We start from the raw sequence: 18,906 nt of genomic DNA on the forward strand, positions 1-18,906 counted from the left end.
TCTCTCTTTTTTTTTTAAATAGCAATTATATCAGCTTCGTAATTCTATCTACATACTGTTCTTATTTAACCTTTATCAGTTTGGTTGGACTGAACTTGGTAAACAAAGTCCCTTTAACTCTGGGTTGTCTGTTTATTTCCTTTTTTTTCCCTTTCTTTTTAGAGCAGGGTTTTCTCTTCAAGCCTTGTTATTTCTCTCTCTTTACTTTTGTTATCCTGAGTGTGTACCTTTCATCTGGTGCGTGCCTGAAGCCTTGAATCCTTGTGGTCAGCACTCAGCTGCTTTCACTAAGCTTGTGGGAGTGAGTCAATTCACTCTTCTCTTTTTTGTTTGTTTGTTTACTTCTCAGCATGGCTGCCAGCCGCGTCTCCGGCGCCTCTTCAGGGATCCACCCCCCTTTCTCAGAGCTTCGCTCTCTCCAGCAGCAAGAAAAATCCTGAGGTAAGTATCTTATCTCCTGGAGAGCTTCTTTCTCCCTCACTTTCTCCTTCAGACGCTCTTATTTTCTTCTCCTTTCCCGAGACTCCCTTCTCTTTTTCCGGAGCTTCTATCCTAATATGGTAATAGCTCCGGAAGCGGCGTTCTCCGGCTCTTTTGGCCGCGTCGCTGTTTACTCTTTCACAGGAGGACATAAGAGTACCAGATTTCCACTCATAGAAAACTCCCTTATGGTATGGAATCCAATCTCCGGCCCCCATTTGCACATGACGTACAAAGAATCCTTCACATGACAAAGAATTCAGCCCGCTGAGCAGTAGCTACACTCACTGTACAAGAGAATGAGATGGAGGTTGCTCTCAGAGACCATAAAAGTTATTAACGTCAGGTAAGTATTAACTTGTCCCAGTCACCTCTCTGTTGCACCTGTAGAACCATCCTTAAAAGTGCAGTGCTAAGAGAAAGTATCTTTTTTTTTTTTAAACATTTTATTAGAAAAACTGACACTATGAAACACATTAAGAAAAACTACAAATAAACGAAACCCACCTGAGGTTTCACAAAGTAATACAAACTCACTTTCACAAAATTTCCTAACATTCACAGAAGAAATAATATCACTTGTGACTTGCTGAAAACCCATTTAGAAATCATTTAACTTGTTTCTTATATAATTCCCAAGTTCCCTCACCCAGTCTTGGAGCCCCTTATCCATTTTATCAGAGGGGAAAAACAAAAACAGGCACTGTTAAACACATTGTGGAACCAGAATCCCACCTTATTACATAATATTCACATATTTAATGTCACCTTCGACCTGCTAAAAGCCCCCCCCCCCACCCTTGCTGGCAAATATGCTGTCCCTTAAACTATCCTATGCCTACGCGGGGCTGAAACAACCCTCTGAAGTCCAGCCCTTCCCAGGGCGTTGTATCCCCTTCTTGCGTTCTCTGCTTTCCTCTACCGCTATAGAAATACAACTCGTGCATAGCTAATTGCAGACACTCTACCGTTGAAAAGCACGAGCCCTTTAGTGCTAGGAGGGAACGCACTTTCCAAATTGCTACTTTATTTGCTAAGAGAAAGTATCACATCTTTCCCTAGCTGGAGCAGTAAGGGCTGGCTGAAAAGGAAGTGGGGACAAGCCCAGTCTGCAAGGGGGTGAGAGGACTTCCCCCTACCCAGGCAAACTCTGACTGGGAGCTGGGGCCAGGGAGCAGAGTTAAACACCCCTTCCCCTGCTCAAACTTACTGCTCACTGCAACTGTGGACTACAAAACCCATAGGTACCTGGAAAAGGAATTGCTGAGCAACTCTGCAGTCCTGCTGCTGTGTTTCTGGACTGCAAATTCCAGGGACCTCGGGGCAGCAGGAAGAGGAAGTGAACACACAGCCCCTGCTGGCTACATGCCAGAGAATCATGCCCTAGTGCTCCCAGCCTTCTGACCTGAGCCACTGCAGGCATGTGCTTGAATTTCCTGAATTAAAAGTAAATGTCTGTCCAGTTGTTTCTCAATTTATTCTCTGCAGCTTAAACAAAACTGCAAAGCCTGAATCAATTCAGCCTCGGGCTTTTTCACTGTTTTTACTTAGCCCTTTTCTTCTTGTATTGCTCTTTTTTCTGACGAGAAGAGTTCCACCATAGAAAGGTGTCATATAAAGCTTTGAGGCAATCATGACCTATTGTATTTGACTCTTAAAAGGAAAAATCAGACCTAGTTCAGTCCTTGTACGTAAAACTATTCTTCTGTTTAATTCTATTACTTCTAGTTCCACCCATGTAGTTCCTTCAAATTTGGCCTCATTTGTATTTGTATTTTTATTTCCTTCCCAAATTATTTTTTATCTCAGGTCTGTAGATACCAGGTATTGAAACAAGAATCAGTTTGTCAAATGATGGTTCCAGATGCAGTTCTATAAATTGTATGTTCTCCTTGAAAGTGGAAGTTCCACTTGCAAGCCCCACTGATCCCACTAATTCTCCTCAAGCAGAGTTCAAAATATGGGGGAGGGGGGGAAGAAGGGCACTCGGGGGGGGGCTATGCCCCCCCATAAAACATGAGAGCGCCCCATAAGAGATGAGAGCCCACAGCCCACCTTTCTAAGCCACTCAGGTGATAGTGTTGGCAGCAGTGGCTCCTTCTGGCTTCCAGCTGCCAGTGCCACAGACTTTCACAAGAGTCGGAGTGTAATTCAAACCCTACCCCCAAGGACCAACTAGCCTCTTACAAGAGGAACGTACAATTTATAGAACTGCATCTGGAACCATCATTTAACAAACTGTTTCCTGTTTCAATACCTGGTACCTATGTGTCTGAGGTGAAAAATAATGTGGGAACAAAATAAAGTAAAATACAAAAAAGACAATCTTAGAGATTAAAAATAGCAAGATAATGTATATTTGAACTTCAGAATAAATTCCTACCTACACTTTGATTTGCAGTTCCCTGACTGAAAGAACTAAGAAATAAATAACAGACTCCATGACCTTGAGGAAAATTATATTGTACTAGAGCATTTATTAAAAGCATATAGCACACTCTTAACTTGCAAATTTATAAATAATAAATTAGACACATTTTTTATGATTTATTTTACACTACAGTAGAGTTTGGCTTTGAAGCTGGAGTGTACAGATACCTCCCAAAGAGGAGAGAGAGTATGGCATTAATTAAGAATAATAGACTGAAGGCCTGAGTCTCTATTATCTAGCCCCTTACATGATTGTTTACAGCACTGGGCATATTATTTGTGTACAAAACACTACCATATAAGAATACTTCATTAAGCTAGGATTTCACCTGAGCTCCTCTCAATTTGAGGGCAAAGCCATGCCAGCAGTGCCTGGCTTATTCCTTACTGTAAAGATTATTCCCATGAAAAGTAAATTTCTGGGATTATGATCATGAAATGTACAAAGTATATATAGACATTAAACATAGATCAATCAAACTGGAGTTAGGTCAACCTCAGTGCTAAACTGTGCACAAGTTAGAGGAGGTTAGATCAGGCAAAAAAATGTCTGATCTAATTTAGTTCACCCACGTACTGCTCTTACACTTAGGTTGACTTAAGTAGGGTTAGGCTGACCTGAGTGCTGATCTGTATAGACATTCAGAAAGGTTAGATCAGGCAAAAAATATTCAGTGCAATCTAAATATAATTCACCAAGGAGATGAGCTACATAGATTGGGCTAGCCCATGACCAATCTAACCCTTACATGTGTACCAGGGCAGCCTCAGACACCCCCCTTCCCCTCCCCCGTGGACCCATAAACCCCCTCATGACACAGCCAGCTCCTCCCACCACCAGTCAACTAATGCCCCCCCACCCTGACATGCTTAGATCACATTCCCTTTATGACTCCTGCCAACAGCAAATGTGTACATATGGGACATAATCAACCATCACACAATTTAAAGTGAGCCATGTGATTGTAGATCAGGTCCTGGGAATGTAAGTACACATCTGAAGCACTGCCCTGAGGTGGGGCTAGCCTAGCTACTCAAACCAACCCCAGGCCTGCACTTTTCTTTTCCACCCCCTCCACCCTTAGAGGGTTATCTTTAGGCTGCTGACCGGCCCCCTCCTTCTGGACCCAACAAACCCTCCCCCATTGACCCTCCTGATTCCACCAATCCCCGCCACAAGGACTCAGTAATTTTGTGAATCCCACTAACCCCACCACGGACCTGCCAGCTGCACTGATCCCACTAATCCCCATCAGGGACCCACTCTTCTCTACAACCCTGCCAACTCCTCCATCCACTCCCCCATCCCCCCATATCCCACCACTCCCTCTGATCCTACCAACTCCGCCCTGTGGACCCACTAGACCCACCCAGATCCTGCCTGCCCCCCTCTCCCTACCCCATCTTACTTGAGTTCCAAGGACCAGCAAATATCCCAACAGCCAGCACCCAATATTAAAGTAATCCACATGATTATAGGTGGGATCCCAGGAGCATCGGTGTATGGCCACCAACGTGCAAGTTACTTACCATGGGGCAAGGGTGAGATGCTTATTAGTAAATGTTTAGGATTGGGAATCCAAAAAAAGATAAAGCTGGTAGGGAAATACAGATCGCCCGAGCGAGGGACTAACAATAGAGGGATGGCGTGAGAAGGGAAATGCAACTAGGTTACAGGAGATACAATGTTAGCCAACTAAGCCTGGGGGTGGGGGTAAGGGGGAAGAGGAGGGAGGGGGTTTGCAAAGCTGAGAGAGAAAGTAGATATGCACAAACCCATTACAATGGTCCTCAGTGGTGGAGGAAGTGGTTTGAAGCAAGTGTCTCAGTCCATATAGATTCTCATCACAGGGGTCTTCTTCAGGTGGAGCTGGATCATCCATTGTTGAAGAATCCTCTCAAAAGTGAAGGATTGTGAAGCATGACAATGCTCAACAAAAACTGCCCATGTGCCACTCTTATCCTGTGATAGGCTCCAGGCAGACATTCTATATGATCTTGTGCAAATCATTTAGGCTTGTAAGTGCCTAAATCTGTCACTGAAATCAACAAATTGATTTGAAACCAAACCAGTACAACTAGAGTACCTGATGTTAAACACTTAAATCCAAATTTAGGATGTTAAATAACTGGCCTAGGTTTCAGATGCTGATTACCCATATTTCTCCATGGAACTGTGATTGATCAGCATCTCTGGGTATAGACAAACTTTAACCCAGCTTCATTCAAGTTCAAAGGTTACCTGTACACATGATGGGGATTTAGTCCACTAAGTTGAAATGGTGGATTTTTAATTGTGATGAATAAAAACCCACCATTTCTATTTAAGGAGCTTCCAATGAGCATTATGGGGGGGGCGGCCTGATCCTTTTTTTTTCCCCCTGCAGAGCCTGCACACATCTTCTGCAGCTGGAGGGAAAGCTGCCAGCAGCCCAAGTGGTCCCTAAGCTATGGGGGGCTCCCAGTCCTTCCCCTCCTTGGCAGGGTGCCCCCTCGGGTTGCCTCGGTGGACTTCTAGCAGGTGGGTGCTACCCAGGGGTGCTGCAGCCATGGAGGGAACCCCACAGCTCAGAGAACAATGGCAGTTCACCCCCCAGCTGTGAGAGATGTAGGCAGGCTCTGCAGGGGGAAAAAAAAAGGATCAGGCCCCTTGCTGCTTTGTTTTTTCCTCAGAGGAGCCTGCCTGTGTGAGCTGCCACCAGGCCATGCAGCCCCTGAGCCTCTGCAGCTGTGGTGCCACCTGGGGCCACACAAGTTGGGTGCTAGCTGCACAAGTGCTGCCCCAGCTCACAAGCAGCACCCACCAGATCCAACTCTTCCCTGAGCCCTCGCGCTGGAAGCCTGCTGGGCACTGCTGCCCACACGGGCTCAGGGAAGAGTTGGATCTGGTGGGTGCTGCCTGCAAGCTGGGGTAGCACCCATGCAGCTAGCGCCCCTCCCAGGTGGCCCCAGGAGCTGCCACCACCATGGAATTAAGGACCAGGTCCCCCTACATGGACTGGTGGCAGTTAGACCAGCCCCCCTTGCATAGGCTGGGGCTGCATGGGCTGGTGGCAGTTAGCACAGGCAGATGAGGAAGGGAAAAAAAATGTGTTGAGGGGGATGATCTTTTTCTTTTTTTCCCCGTGAAGCCTGCCTACCTCTCCCACGGCCAGGTCATGTGTACAAGCACTCAAAGTAGGACAATTTAGCTAATTTGTATCACTACAGTATGGTGAAGATATAACTGTTAGATTGTTACAGCTGATGTGCCCACCTAAGAAGCAGTTCTCCCTACTTTTTTAAAAGAGGGTAAAAATGTAACTCTGTGAAAAATCTGGCTTTTTCTTTAATCCAATTTAGGCAAGTACAGAACTGATCCAACTTCATTCAAGTCACTGGCTTTTATGGTCTCTGGACTAAATCTTCATTCTTAATTATAAGGAACCAAACCTTACTCTCACCTGAAAAAATGGAGTCTTGTGAAGTTTTATTTCATATGAATATTTGAAGTGTCTTGAGTTCATTAAATTTCAGTTTTCCACACAGAAGTGCAAAGTATGAGTATTATTTAATTACTGTCATTTTTCAGCATGTAAAAATTAAAAAAAAACAGAAAATGCATACAGCTTATTGTCAAACTACTCAGGGAGAAAATTTACTCTCGATTTAATCTCTAAATCCTACCTAGTGCTATTGGCATAATTAAACATTGGGAATAACTGCAAGCATACTGCATCCATACAATTTAAATACTAATTTTGTTTTCTGTTTGGAAAGATATTGTAAAATATGTATACTGCATGTAACTACATGCAATTATGCTAAAGGTGAAAGAAAAATGTAAGGACCAAATCAGAAATATTATTCACCGTTGCCTGGAAATTCCATATTCTTAGAAAAGCCGTGGACTTTTTGGGGCCATCATGGAACATGACCAGGCAGTTAGTCCCATTAAAGTTAGAATATCTTGCACTTGACAGCTTGTCTAACTTTATCCCAACCATGCAGTTGATCCAATAAAAGATATCACCCACAAACATCCTTGCCTCTAACATAATTCCTGGGCCATCATGGAACATCACTCTAACACTACCATATTCTTGGAAGTCATTTTTAAAAAGTAACAGATTGGCAATATGCCATTTTGCAAAATGTCTGCAGATAGGAGGCCTTAAAAGAGGTTCAATTACTAAGCAATTGTTAAAGACTGACATCCTACTCAAAGGAGGAGGACTGAACAGATGGGGTAGTGTTTAATAGAATAAAGAAATACAGCAAACTGCATCAAGACACAGCAGTGTGAATGGTTAAATGAAGCTCAAAAGCAGTCACATGAGAACCAGTCAGTATAGGGTAATCCAGAGGTCACAGTGAGAATACACTAGGATAAAAATGTCTCTCTCCTTGGTGTGCATACAGCCTATTGACTGAGGAACACCTTTTCCCATATGTGGATACCTCACATGACAGATGTAGACAATAGTCTCTGTGCTTAAAGGCAACACAGACTACTCATTCAGAACACAAATATTACTTCATAGTCAGGAAAGGTTAAAAAAGTTAAAAAAGGAAGAAAAGGCATAGTGTCTACCCATAATTAGCTCAAGGAACTAAGCAGCCTAGCACAATGAATGTGCCATGAATTAGTACTGGGTTGGAATCAGTTACCTCTTTAGTAAGTATTCACATAGGCAGTATAACAGGTAGCCAGGGGAGTAGATGCAGGGAGCCTTAAGTGCAGGACTACTGCTCTTTATGGACTGCAGATGTGTAAGCAGCAAGAACTCATAGGCTGTGAGTGCTTATTGCAGGGCTAGCAGCTCAACAATAGGACAGACCCCTGCTTGAACAACAACAATACTACGACAGAGAAGCAGCTGTAAGGTTCCCTGGAGGCTGTTAGGCCTAAGTGGAAACTCCTTGGAAACAGGGGAGTTTCCTGACATGAAGGGGCAGGGCTTGTAGATTGACCAGGCTCATGAGACCAGGTGGTCAGTCTGGCCCTGCAAACCAAGGAAACAGCATTAAGCCACCTGCATTTGGATTCTAAGGGAATTTCAGGTGTTTGTATTATTTAGCATCAGGTGGATCCAGGAGGGTGCACTCACAACCCCTTTTGTTTCCTGATCAATCCAAAATGTAAAGATAACTGCGTAGCAGGGGCAGCAGCAGCAGCATTTCTATTCAGGCACCAGTAAGGGAGTCAATTGACTTAATGGCTCATTAGAATTTGTTTCATTCCTTCTAAACTCCTAATTCCACAGGTGTTAATAACCCTTGTTCCTTTGAAATGGTCTTTAATGGTTCCACTACTCCAGTTATCCCTGCTTCTGCAATGCTGCTCTCTGTTAGCTGCTCCTAGTAACGTAGCCCTGCAGACTGTTTTTAAATCTATCTAAAAACATTAACTCACATGTGGAAATATTAACTCAGGTCAGCATTAGCTCAGCTGTGGAAATCACTTTCTATGAAGCACTGGGGGCACTGTCCAAATGGTCAAGAAGGCTTGATTTTGTTTTATGAATTAGAAAAAGAGACATACATTTAACTATAATGACTTGAGGCTAATGAAAGGTCCTTTATATTATTTTTGCCTAATCTGTTGTGTTTTACACACATGCACACAATATAACAAATTAATGAATAATTGAATAAAGGATTTTTTTTTCTTTTGCTTCAATATTAAATGGAATAATATGGCTCTAGGCCCCTACTTATTCATGAAGCTTCTAGTTCCTTGTTCACTGGAAAAAATGTGTTGCTTTATATGTAATGCTGTACTATATTATCTGCATCCCCCTTTTCAAAAATCTTAGATCTGCCTGTGGTAATTGACATAAACACAAACTCAAACTAAAACATAATAGCATTGCTAATGATCTGTCCTTTAGACTTCAGGACTAGTTCCAACAATTCTTATTTGTCTTGAGAGACTGCCTACAAGCTTAAGACTTTAATCAGAAGCAGATGGTGCTAGGTGTTGTATAAGCATAGAACAAAAGGATAGTCCCTGCCCTGTGATGGCCTTTATGCTTTGCACAGGTATCAAATACTGTCCAAACAGCAATCTTCTGTTCCACATTTATGTGTCACCAACTATTCTTGTTTGATACTGACTCTTCATTCAGCTATCACCCAATCTCCAACCTTCCCTTTTTAGGGAAGATCACTGAAAAGGTAGTTACACAACAGTTCTAACTACATCTAGACACTATAGTCTTCTCAGACTTTTGTCAGTCAGGCCTTCATCCCAGACACAGCACAGTGATATCAGGCAGAGATTTGAAGTAAGGTGCCATAAGAATGCTCATGACACCCAGTTTCATTTCTTTTTTCTCATCTGACCCATGTCCCACAGTCTCGGTCCTTTTCCAGTACCTGGCTGCAGCTGGGAACTGGATGCAAGTTACTAGAAACTAGAGCATGGGTAGTAAGGACAGGTCACCTAGTGGTCAGGCAAAGCCCAGGAACTGGGTTTAGAGGGAGCCAGGAGTCAAGGCCAAGGTCACAGTAAGCCAGAGTCTAGACAAGATTTCCAGGTAAACCAGGAATCAAACCTAGATAATCAAGTCAAGGAATTGCAGAGGGATCACGAAAGAGCACCAGAGACTTTACTCGGATGGTGAATTACTGTCTAGGACAAGTTTTTAAAGGCTGGAATGGGCGGGGTCTATTTCCTGCGGCCTCAAGGGGTTAGTTGCTCTCATCGCCTACTTAGGACTGATTGGGTCCAGGGCACTGAACAAAGCTTGTTGCAGGTGAAACCTGTTTCCCTTCCGCCTCAGGTGACGAACTGCCCTAATCATTCATCTGGGACCAGCTGAGCCCTGATCTGAGCTTATTATAAAAGTGAACCAGTTGAAGTTGAATTCAGACATAGAAGATGTTGGCAGGCATACTGCTTAACCTGGGGAAAATAGGGAAACCTATCACTTAAGGAATTCAGATTCCCTTGTCAGTCCGATTTATAGCCTTGGGACACTCTTGGACCTTCACATAATGGAAGTGGCTAAAAGTGTCCTTCGCCAACTCCAGCTGTTGAGAAGTCTTTGATATCTTCCTTCAAATTCATACTTGGATACTATCTTCTATACTTTTATAACCTTAGGACCACACTATTGCAATATGCTCTATATAGGGCTGTCCTTGATGACCATCCAGAAGTTGCAGCTGGTGCAGAACACAGAGGCACATCTTCTGATAGGGACAAGTCTAGAGCCTATACTGGTTTCCACTATTTTCCAGATGCAATTTAAAGTGCTGTTTTTGACATAAACATTCCTAAACAGTCTTGGCCCTATGTACCTAAGACCTCACCTTATACTTCATCATGATCCCTAAAGTCAGTCAAAAGAAACCTCCTCCAAGACCTATCAATGCACCAAGCTCTCATAGCAAAAAAACAATGGGAGGTTGATAATGGTAGTTGCTCTAAAACAGAGGGACTCCTTTCCCCTAAGGCCCACCAAAGCCTAAGCCTGGACTTCTTCCAGAAATGCTGCAAGACTTTCTTATTTGGGCAGGTGTTTAGCAAGCAAGGCTATGCTAGGATATGTTGGCGGGGAGGGGGGAGTAATTTTTAATATTATATTTTCTTTTTTAAATGGTTTTGTATTCTTCTTTTGTTCTCTTACTGTAAGCTACCCTGAGTCTTTGTTTTACTTATCAATCAAATAAATAAACAATATCTTTAAGCTTGTCTTAGGTGATTAAGCACTTCACTGAAATGGGGGCCATCATTCTGAGACCAAACTAATACTTCTTAAATTTCCTGGTGTACCTTATTTTGTGTAGCTTGCTAATCATGTAACTGTTCCTCCCTTAAAAAAACAGTGAGATGCCTGGAAAACTATTTGTTTTCTGTCTTTAGATTGTTTCTGCAAGTAGTTTTTGGGTGGCACATTGAACTCACATAGTAGATTTACTCTTAAGAAATGGAACCTCAGAACAGAGTCTGGTAGCTCTAATAACTACATATTCAATCTACCAAGCAATTTATTTTTTATTTCGTCTCAGTTGATCCTGATTCCTTTTCACTTATGCAAGCCATACACTAGTGAGACTCCATTGACATATAGGAGTTATCCCTGATTTACACTGGTAGCAAAGGGAAAAAATATCAGGCTCAGTCCATCTTTGTCAGTCATCCAATCCATCTGCCATTGCCCATGGGGAAAGTTTCTAAATCAAGCTTTGGGCCCTTTTCATTTCCATTTTGCTGTTCTTGGGTATTTCAAATTGAGATCTACAGTATTTTGCACATGAAAGGAACACTTGGTAACAGATAACCTCGAAAAAGGATGCTAGCAGTAGGATGGCAAATTGTATAGCCATGTAATCTCTGGTGTCTTGTGTTGAGAGTAAAGGAGTTATGTATAATGGTATTTTGTCTTGATTTGTTTTTTTATAAGAAACATATGCCCTACATGTTAACTTAATGATATAAACCTGACTGACTGTTAAATGAAAGACAGCTGTTTAGGGAAAGTGCAACAGAAACCAAAATAATGACAAAAATAACACTCCCAGTAAACACAATTTTGAGGGAGTTAACAATGGATGGACCATCATTTTAAAAATAGTAACCCCTCTGGCAGCTTCCATGTAGAATGGTTTACTCTTCAGAGAACAGGATGAAGAAAATCCTAAATAGAGATAGGACACCATTTTTTAGCAAATTCACTAAAAAAATTGTAGCATCAAGGCAACCAAACTATTCATAATTTGAGGTTGGGTTTTATGCTGAAAAAATATGGAGAAAATTTGACATTTTCAAATAACTTTTTTGACTTATTTGTAACAATATATGTATTTCAAAACTAACAATTAGAAACCTGAAAACAAAATGAAATGTGTTTGTTTTGGCTGATGGTATGCTGACACCCCTCCCCCAAAAATGTTTATTTTTAAATGTGTTTTGGTTCATCAGCAAAGCAAAAAATCCATTCATTCTCCTCCTAAATCTTAAAGACACTGGCTACAACAAGAGAGAGGGGTACAGATCTACATACATATTAATGTACCTTTTCTAATGCATATTAAATTTAGTACCTTCAATGTGAGGTACTAATTGAAAGTGAGGTTGTGCTAAAGTGCAGTAGTGCATTTGCATGTTTTTTTGTGATGCTTAATGTGCAGTAGCCTATTTTACTGCACATTAGTGTAATGCCACAATTCTTTACATGATGCTTTAATGTGCAGTAAAATAGTCTACTGCACATTAAAGTGCACATGTAGGCACACCCACTGGGTAGTAAGCAGATTGAGGTTGACATTGGGTTCAACTGAGGTTAGGAGTATGGATGTACAAACAATACACAGTGATATAAAAAAAGTAAAGGGGCTTTACCACATGTCAGTTCTTCCATTGTAACCATCTGTGTGCTTTTACCCCATGGAAAGCACAAACAAAGTGCAGTAGGCAGAGATGTAGCTGATATGGTTACACCTTGTCAATAACATTCTGCTACTGAAAATAGCTGCTGCTCTGGGGTATCAGCACAGCCAGTACCTGGGGATTTAGCACAGCAGCTAGTAGGTATATAGACCCTCTCAGACCCCCTACTGCAGCTGCCACCGCCACTTGCCCTCATCATCAAGTGTCACCAATTCTTGTTGCCAGCAAGAGTGGGGAAAAGGAGTGGGGTGCAAGAACTACCTCTAGCAGTTACTACTTTAAACCACTGCATGCTGGCTACACTGACACCTCCCTTTGCAACAGCAACTATTCCCAAAAGCAGGGCACCTTCCCCTGCAGAACACTATTGGCAAATGTCAGAGCCTTGAGCCTGTTTCTCCAGAGAAAGGTTCCCCAGGCTCTCTGTTCTGCACCTCTAAGTCTACATGAGAGGTTCATGCCTCACTTACCATGCATAGTTACAGTACTGGCAGTGGCTTACTTCTCTTCCAGTGGGAGCTAATCTACCATGATTGTGTGAAATACCATGTAGGTATTTGTGGCAGTGCACTGGTTGTGCCTGCCACTTTTAAGACCACCAAGCAGGCTGTGGAGCAGCAGGCAGGTGGGTTCAGGCCAAATTAGGTAGTCACCTTACTGCAAGGGTCCACCTGATCGGAGTAGGGCTGGGTAGGGAGAGTTTAAGCCCAGACCCTAGGAGCAGGGCCAGCAGTTACAGCTGGAGAGCTGGAGAAATAACATTGTACAGTCTGAAAACTGCAGCTCCTAGAACACTTGGAGGTTAGGGTAGGAACTATGGGGACGTAGGAGGTTCCTCATAGTCCTGGGTGAGACTTGAAACTGTACCCTGCTGGGATTGGATGGTGTGGTGGGGCTGCCTGTGGTGGGGCAGCCCCCAGGAAATGCCACATTTGTACTACTCCAGTGAAAGGCAGGGATAAGGCACTGGAAAACCTCAGCCACCACTGCCTTGTGAGTCACCCACAGAGGAGAAAGGCTTGGGGCCAAGGTCCACTGGCAGCACAGGCGACTGGTAGAGGTGTATGGGGGGGAGCACATGCCCCCCCCGACATTGGCCCCCAAAAGTGCTGGGGGGCATGTTGAGGATGGCACTGCTCAGGATGGGGCCAGGCAGGGAGGAAATCCCCAGTGGCCCAACTGTATGGCTGGGGACTGTGCTCTGCTTCTCTCCCCAGCCCCACCTTCCCTGACAGTGCTTTGGATCCCAGAGCATCAGAGAGCACTCTGGCCAACCAGAGTGCTGCCCCGCGTCCCTCCCTCACATGGTCCCTCCCTCCCCCTCCCTACCTGTAAAGAGCATGCTCCGATCCCCCAGTAGAGGTGCTGTTCCTGCTGCTGAAAGAAAAGCATGCCTGGGGCTCTTGTGAGGGGGGGGTGGCCCAGAGAAAGGCAGCAGGCCCTTGGGGTACTCTTGCACATATAGCAGTGGATATGGGGCTTTGGGCCCGCTCACAAATTGTGCCCCACCAGACTCAGGAGACATCAGTTGCCCATGATCGGGAGGGACCTACGGCCTACAGAGTGTGAAATGATGGCCCATTACAGTATTCCACAGAGAATAACCTTGTGATTAAAAAAAAAAGTATCATGATCAAGCTCAACCTGAAACTTTTTTGGTTCAGTGAACGACAGGTAAGAAAAGTATAGCTATGTATTACATATGGCCCAATCCTGGAAGGAGCTGAGGACCACCAAATTACGTTGATTTCTTTGTGAGCTGATAACATCTTACCAGGGTGGGAAATGGTTTATCAGACATTCATAGATTCATAGATGCTAGGGTCGGAAGGGACCTCTACAGATCATCAAATCCGACACCCTGCCTAGGCAGGAAAGAGTGCTGGGGTCAGATGACCCTAGCCAGATGCCTATCCAGCCTTCTCTTAAAGACCCCAAAGGTAGGGGAGAGCACCACCTCCCTTGAAAGCCCATTCCAAATTTTGCACACCCTTACCATGAAGAAGGTTTTCCTGACATCTAGCCTAAATCTGTTCTGTCAGTTGTAACCATTGTTCCTTGTTACCCCAAGAGGCGCTGTGGTAAACAGAGCATCTCTGATTTCTTGCTGTGTCCCCCTAATGAATTTGTAGGCAGCCACAAGATCACCTCAGGCTTATCTTCATCCTTATTCAGGAACACTGAGGCAAAACACTTGTTGAATATCTCAGCCTTGTCCCCTCTGTCTGTCACTAATTGCTCCGTCTTGTTCAGTAGGGGTCCTATGCTGCCCCACTCCTTCCTTTTACTTCCTACATACCTAAAAAAACCTCTTTGTTGTCTTTACTCAGTGTTGCCAGCCTCAGCTCTGTAGTTGCTTTGGCTTTTCTAGCTGCATCCCTGCAAGCGTGGGCCAAGTAGGTATACTACTCCTTGGTAGCTTCCCCCTGCTTCCACCACCTATATACCTTCTTTTTTGCCCTTACAATCCCCTGGATTTCCCTGTTTAGCCAAAGAAGTTTTTTGGCTCCTTTTCCCTCATACTGGGATAGTCTCCCTCTATGCCTGAAGGATTGCTTCCTTCAGAAACAGCCACCCTTCCAGGACTCCCATTTCACCAATACTCTGATCCTGCAGTGCATCATTGACTAGACTCCTAAGTACACCGAAGTTAACCTTCCTAAATTCAAGCACTTCCACCCTACTAGTTATCTTACCCACACTACACTGTATGGTGAATTCGATTGATTGGTGGTCACTGTCCTCAAGGTGACCATGAATCTGCAGCTCCCCTACCAGTTCCTCTCCCATAGCCAACACCAAGTCCAGTAAGACATTCCCCCTAGTGAGACTGTATACCTCCTGCATTAGGTGAAGGTCCTGCATGCAGGTTAAGAACCTACGTGAAAGGGTGGATTTGGCTGACTGCTCCTCTCAGCATGTCAGCGTAGTTTAGGTCCCCCATGACAACCATGTCTTTAGACTGTACCGCCTCTGAAAGCTGCCTCAAGAATTCCAAGTCTAGCTTTTCCTCTTGATGTAGTGGTCTGTAGCAGATCCCCCACCACCAAGTCCCTTTCCCGTCAACCTCCTAACCCACAATGACTCAACTTTCTCCTCCTCTGATCCCATTTGCATTAGGGTAGATGTATAATGCTCCTTTACATAAGAGCAACTCCACCCCCTTTGCTCCCTACTCTGCCCCTTCTGTAAAACCTGTAGCCTTTAATGTGTACCACCCAGTCATGGGTAGGGTCCCACCAGGCTTCTGTTAGCCCCACTAAATCAAAGTTATTATCTGCAAGCAGAAGTGTGAGTTTGTCCTAATTGTTCCTAGCATTAGCATAGAGGCACTTGAGCCCTCTGAATGGTGCCTTTGGTGCTCTCCCCCCGACCCCATTCTGATGCCCAAAGGGCCCCTTGGTACTTACCTGGGATGCACTGCTGCATGTCTCACAGTTTGTAGGTTCTAGACCCTCTCCATCTCCTGCCTCCCCATCCTCTGTCATACTTAGTTTAAAGCCCCACGTAGGAGGTCAGCCAACCTGTAAGAGACTCTTACCTTTTGTAGACAGATGAAGCCCATCACATCCAAGGAGGTCCCTTGCACGGAAGGGCAGATCATGGTCCAGGAAGCCAAAACCCGCACAATGGCACCAACTCCGGAACCACGGGTTGACTTTCCTGACACAGGTGACATGATACCTACTGCAACCGCTGACCAGGAGGACTGACAAGAAGACCACCTGTGCCCCTATCTTCCTAAGCCTGGTCCCCAGATCCCTATAGTCACTCATGATATGGTCTGGACTACTCTATCATTTGTTCCCACGTGGATGAGGACCATGGGATAGTTGTCAGAGGGTCAGATGAGGTCAGGAATTCTCATTGTGATGTCCCTGATGCTGGCTTCAGGCAGGCAGCAGACCGCCATGGGATCCGGATGACAGATGGGTCCCTCTGCTCCTCTAAGGAAGGAGTCGCCCACAACAATGACATGGTGTCTCTTCTTCTGCTTACCTGGCCAGCCTTCAGCTCGCACTTTGCCCTACCGCACACTCTTCCAGTGTAGCCAGGGCTTCATATTTGTTCCCCAAGTGTACCAAGGGAGCTGTCTCTGTGGCAAGAGGTCTGGTCCCTGAGGTGACCATCCTCCACTCACCAGCATGTGCTTCAGGGCATTTCCTCACAGCTTTTTCTCCAGGAGTCTTGTCCTGCAGAGAATGCAAATAGCCATCAATCTCTTCTTCAATTGCCCTGATACCCTGCAGCCTGCTCACGTGTGCCTGGAATTCCCTCACCTGCCCCACTAGGGCCTCAGTCTGGGCACATGTGGGACAGACAAGGGAACCCCCAGTCCCCACACTACCCCCAGACCTCAGAGGTCTTGCCAGGCAAACCCTACAGACAGGGGGACAGGGCACTGCCGACCCATCCAAGCGGCCTGTCTGGGTTAAAGCCTCACAGGAGCTCCGGGCCAGAGGCAGCAGCAGGGCAGGGGCCCTGGTTGCACTCCATGTCACCACCCCTGTAGTAGCTGCCCTCCTCATTCACTTACCTGAAGTCTGTCAGAAGCTCCTGTGTACTCCTGCCCATGACTGGCCTGTGAACTGCCTGCAAACTGCTCCCTTGTTGGCAGTCCCTGTTTGCTGTCTGACATATTTCATTTTTTTTTCAGTTGATGCTGCTACTGGGAAATGATTCTCTGCTTTACCAGGCATTGCAGTTCTTGAATGCTCCTATGTAGTCTTTCAAAGGGCATGCCATGAAGGGGTATGCATAGTTTTTTGTTCTTATTTTTTGTTTTAAATAAGGAAATGTTGTGTATTTTGAGAGAAGAGAACCTTGAAATTGAAAAAAGACAAAAAAAAGAACACCCACTAGATTAACTGGCTTGTTGCCTGTGTCTTCATATCGTGTGCATTGGCAGCCTATGAAGCCAGAGCAAGTAGTTAAAGGAGGCTTTACAAAATTAAACATTCTTGAATAGAATAAACATTGCAATGGCTCAGTTTAAACTTATTGGCCTTAAACTTCTCTTAATTAAATTTTAAAATCTTTACTTCCCCAGTTGTTAATTTGTTCTGACTGTGGTGGTAAAGTATTTGAAAAGTATGGGAAATACTTTGTTGATCATCAGCACATCTGTTTTAAAGTGCAGAGTCTTAACAGGAAACACTAAGCAGAATTAATTAATTGTCTTCAAACAATTGCCCATGAAGGAGGAAGCTGACAGACTGTGGACAAAAGTAACAGGCCTTGCATGGCTTTAAAAATTTACAAGCTGGTACATGTTTAATAGATAAATTTATGAAGTGTTGGATGATTTCAAAAGTAATCCCAGAGAACAACTATATCAAGTTCATTTTATGTGTATGAGGTTATGCCTATATAACCCTTCAATTCAGCATGTCGCAAAGATTATTATGCACAAGGAATAAACATTCACTCCTTTCAAACAGATCAGTGCTAGTCTTATGTACCACTTAAATCCTAATTAGACCTATTTGGAAAGTTAGATATCTATGTAATATTGGCATAAATGTTTAGGCGATAGAAGTGGACCTTTCCTCCAGAAAAAAACTACTGGTGCACCTAGTCAATATGAATCAGAGCTCACTTGTAATTTGGAATCTCAAATTTCATAATAGAAATTTCTAGAGATTATTTTTGCATAAAATAATTCTTCCTAATAGAACTGAATGTAAATCTAAGTCTGTGGCCAGAATAAAATAAAAGTTCTGAGTAGACCTGGGCAGAAATTATCTTCTTGTTCTAAAAGTGTTTTTAAGATTTCAAATTTTACATCCCAAATCAAAGACAAAAAAGTTAAAACATGAAAATTATTGTAAAACAATAATTTGAGAAAACCAGTTCAAACTGGTTGAATATATTTTCTTTCTCTTGCTTTGAACATTTCATTTTGCATTAACTTTTTAACTTCTTTTAAAGGGAAGTTTAGGTTAGACGTTAGAAAGAATTTTCTCACTAGGGGGCCTAATAAAGTGCTGGAGCAGGTTACCGAGAGCAGTTGTAGAATCTCTATCCTTGGAAGTATTTAAGACCTGGGATAAAGCCTTGGTTAGGAGAATATAGTTGGAAACTGTCCTCCTTTGGTTGGACTACATGACCTCCTGAGGTCCCTTTCAACTCTAATTTACTATCATTCTATGAAACAATTGATATTAACCAAACTTTCAATAATTAGTTTGCTATTCATTTATTCTTTCCTTTTCTCGTGGGCTGTAAGCCTATCCCGTGTGTATCCATCCCCCACCCAATAAGACCAGGCAGATAAGGAGAAGTATAGGATATAAGCCTCTCCTCTCCCATTCACCCTTCATGCTCCAGCGTGCCATGTCTCACATTTGTCTACCAAATCTCCCTCTATCCCCTACACATCACATTCTCACTTTGTTGCCCTTCCTCAGTTTTTTTCTGATGGCTCACATTCTCTTAACTTACCTCCTACTGTGCCTCTTATTCCCCACATCACTGAGTCCTAATATTTCCTTTTGCATTTTCCTCACACTTTCTCCTTCCCTCCTGCCCTAAATATCTTTTCTTACTACACCAAATTTTCTTGACCATCACATGAAGCCTAGTCATACATATCTGGACCAAATGTGTGGTGGCTG

At 43.8% G+C, this 18,906-nt stretch overlaps 1 long non-coding RNA gene and 1 pseudogene across 2 annotated transcripts in view; one reads left to right on the top strand and one right to left on the bottom strand.

Moving 5' to 3' along the window:
- Positions 1–18,906, top strand: part of LOC149874348 (uncharacterized) — a 48,435-nt gene continuing 29,529 nt past the window's right edge. The window contains exon 1 of the long non-coding RNA XR_016443843.1: positions 1–441. This is a non-coding gene — a long non-coding RNA (uncharacterized LOC149874348). The remainder of the gene's footprint in view (positions 442–18,906) is intronic.
- On the bottom strand, positions 440–17,106 carry LOC149874349 (uncharacterized; annotated as a pseudogene). The gene is made up of 3 exons (XR_016443837.1): positions 16,827–17,106; positions 15,831–16,482; positions 440–767 (listed from the first exon to the last, which is right to left on the bottom strand). The product of XR_016443837.1 is annotated as an uncharacterized LOC149874349 (transcript).

The sequence above is a fragment of the Crocodylus siamensis genome, chromosome 1 (genome assembly GCF_052110815.1).
Source record: "Crocodylus siamensis isolate JL-2025a chromosome 1, ASM5211081v1, whole genome shotgun sequence".
NCBI classification, from domain to species: Eukaryota; Metazoa; Chordata; order Crocodylia; family Crocodylidae; genus Crocodylus; species Crocodylus siamensis.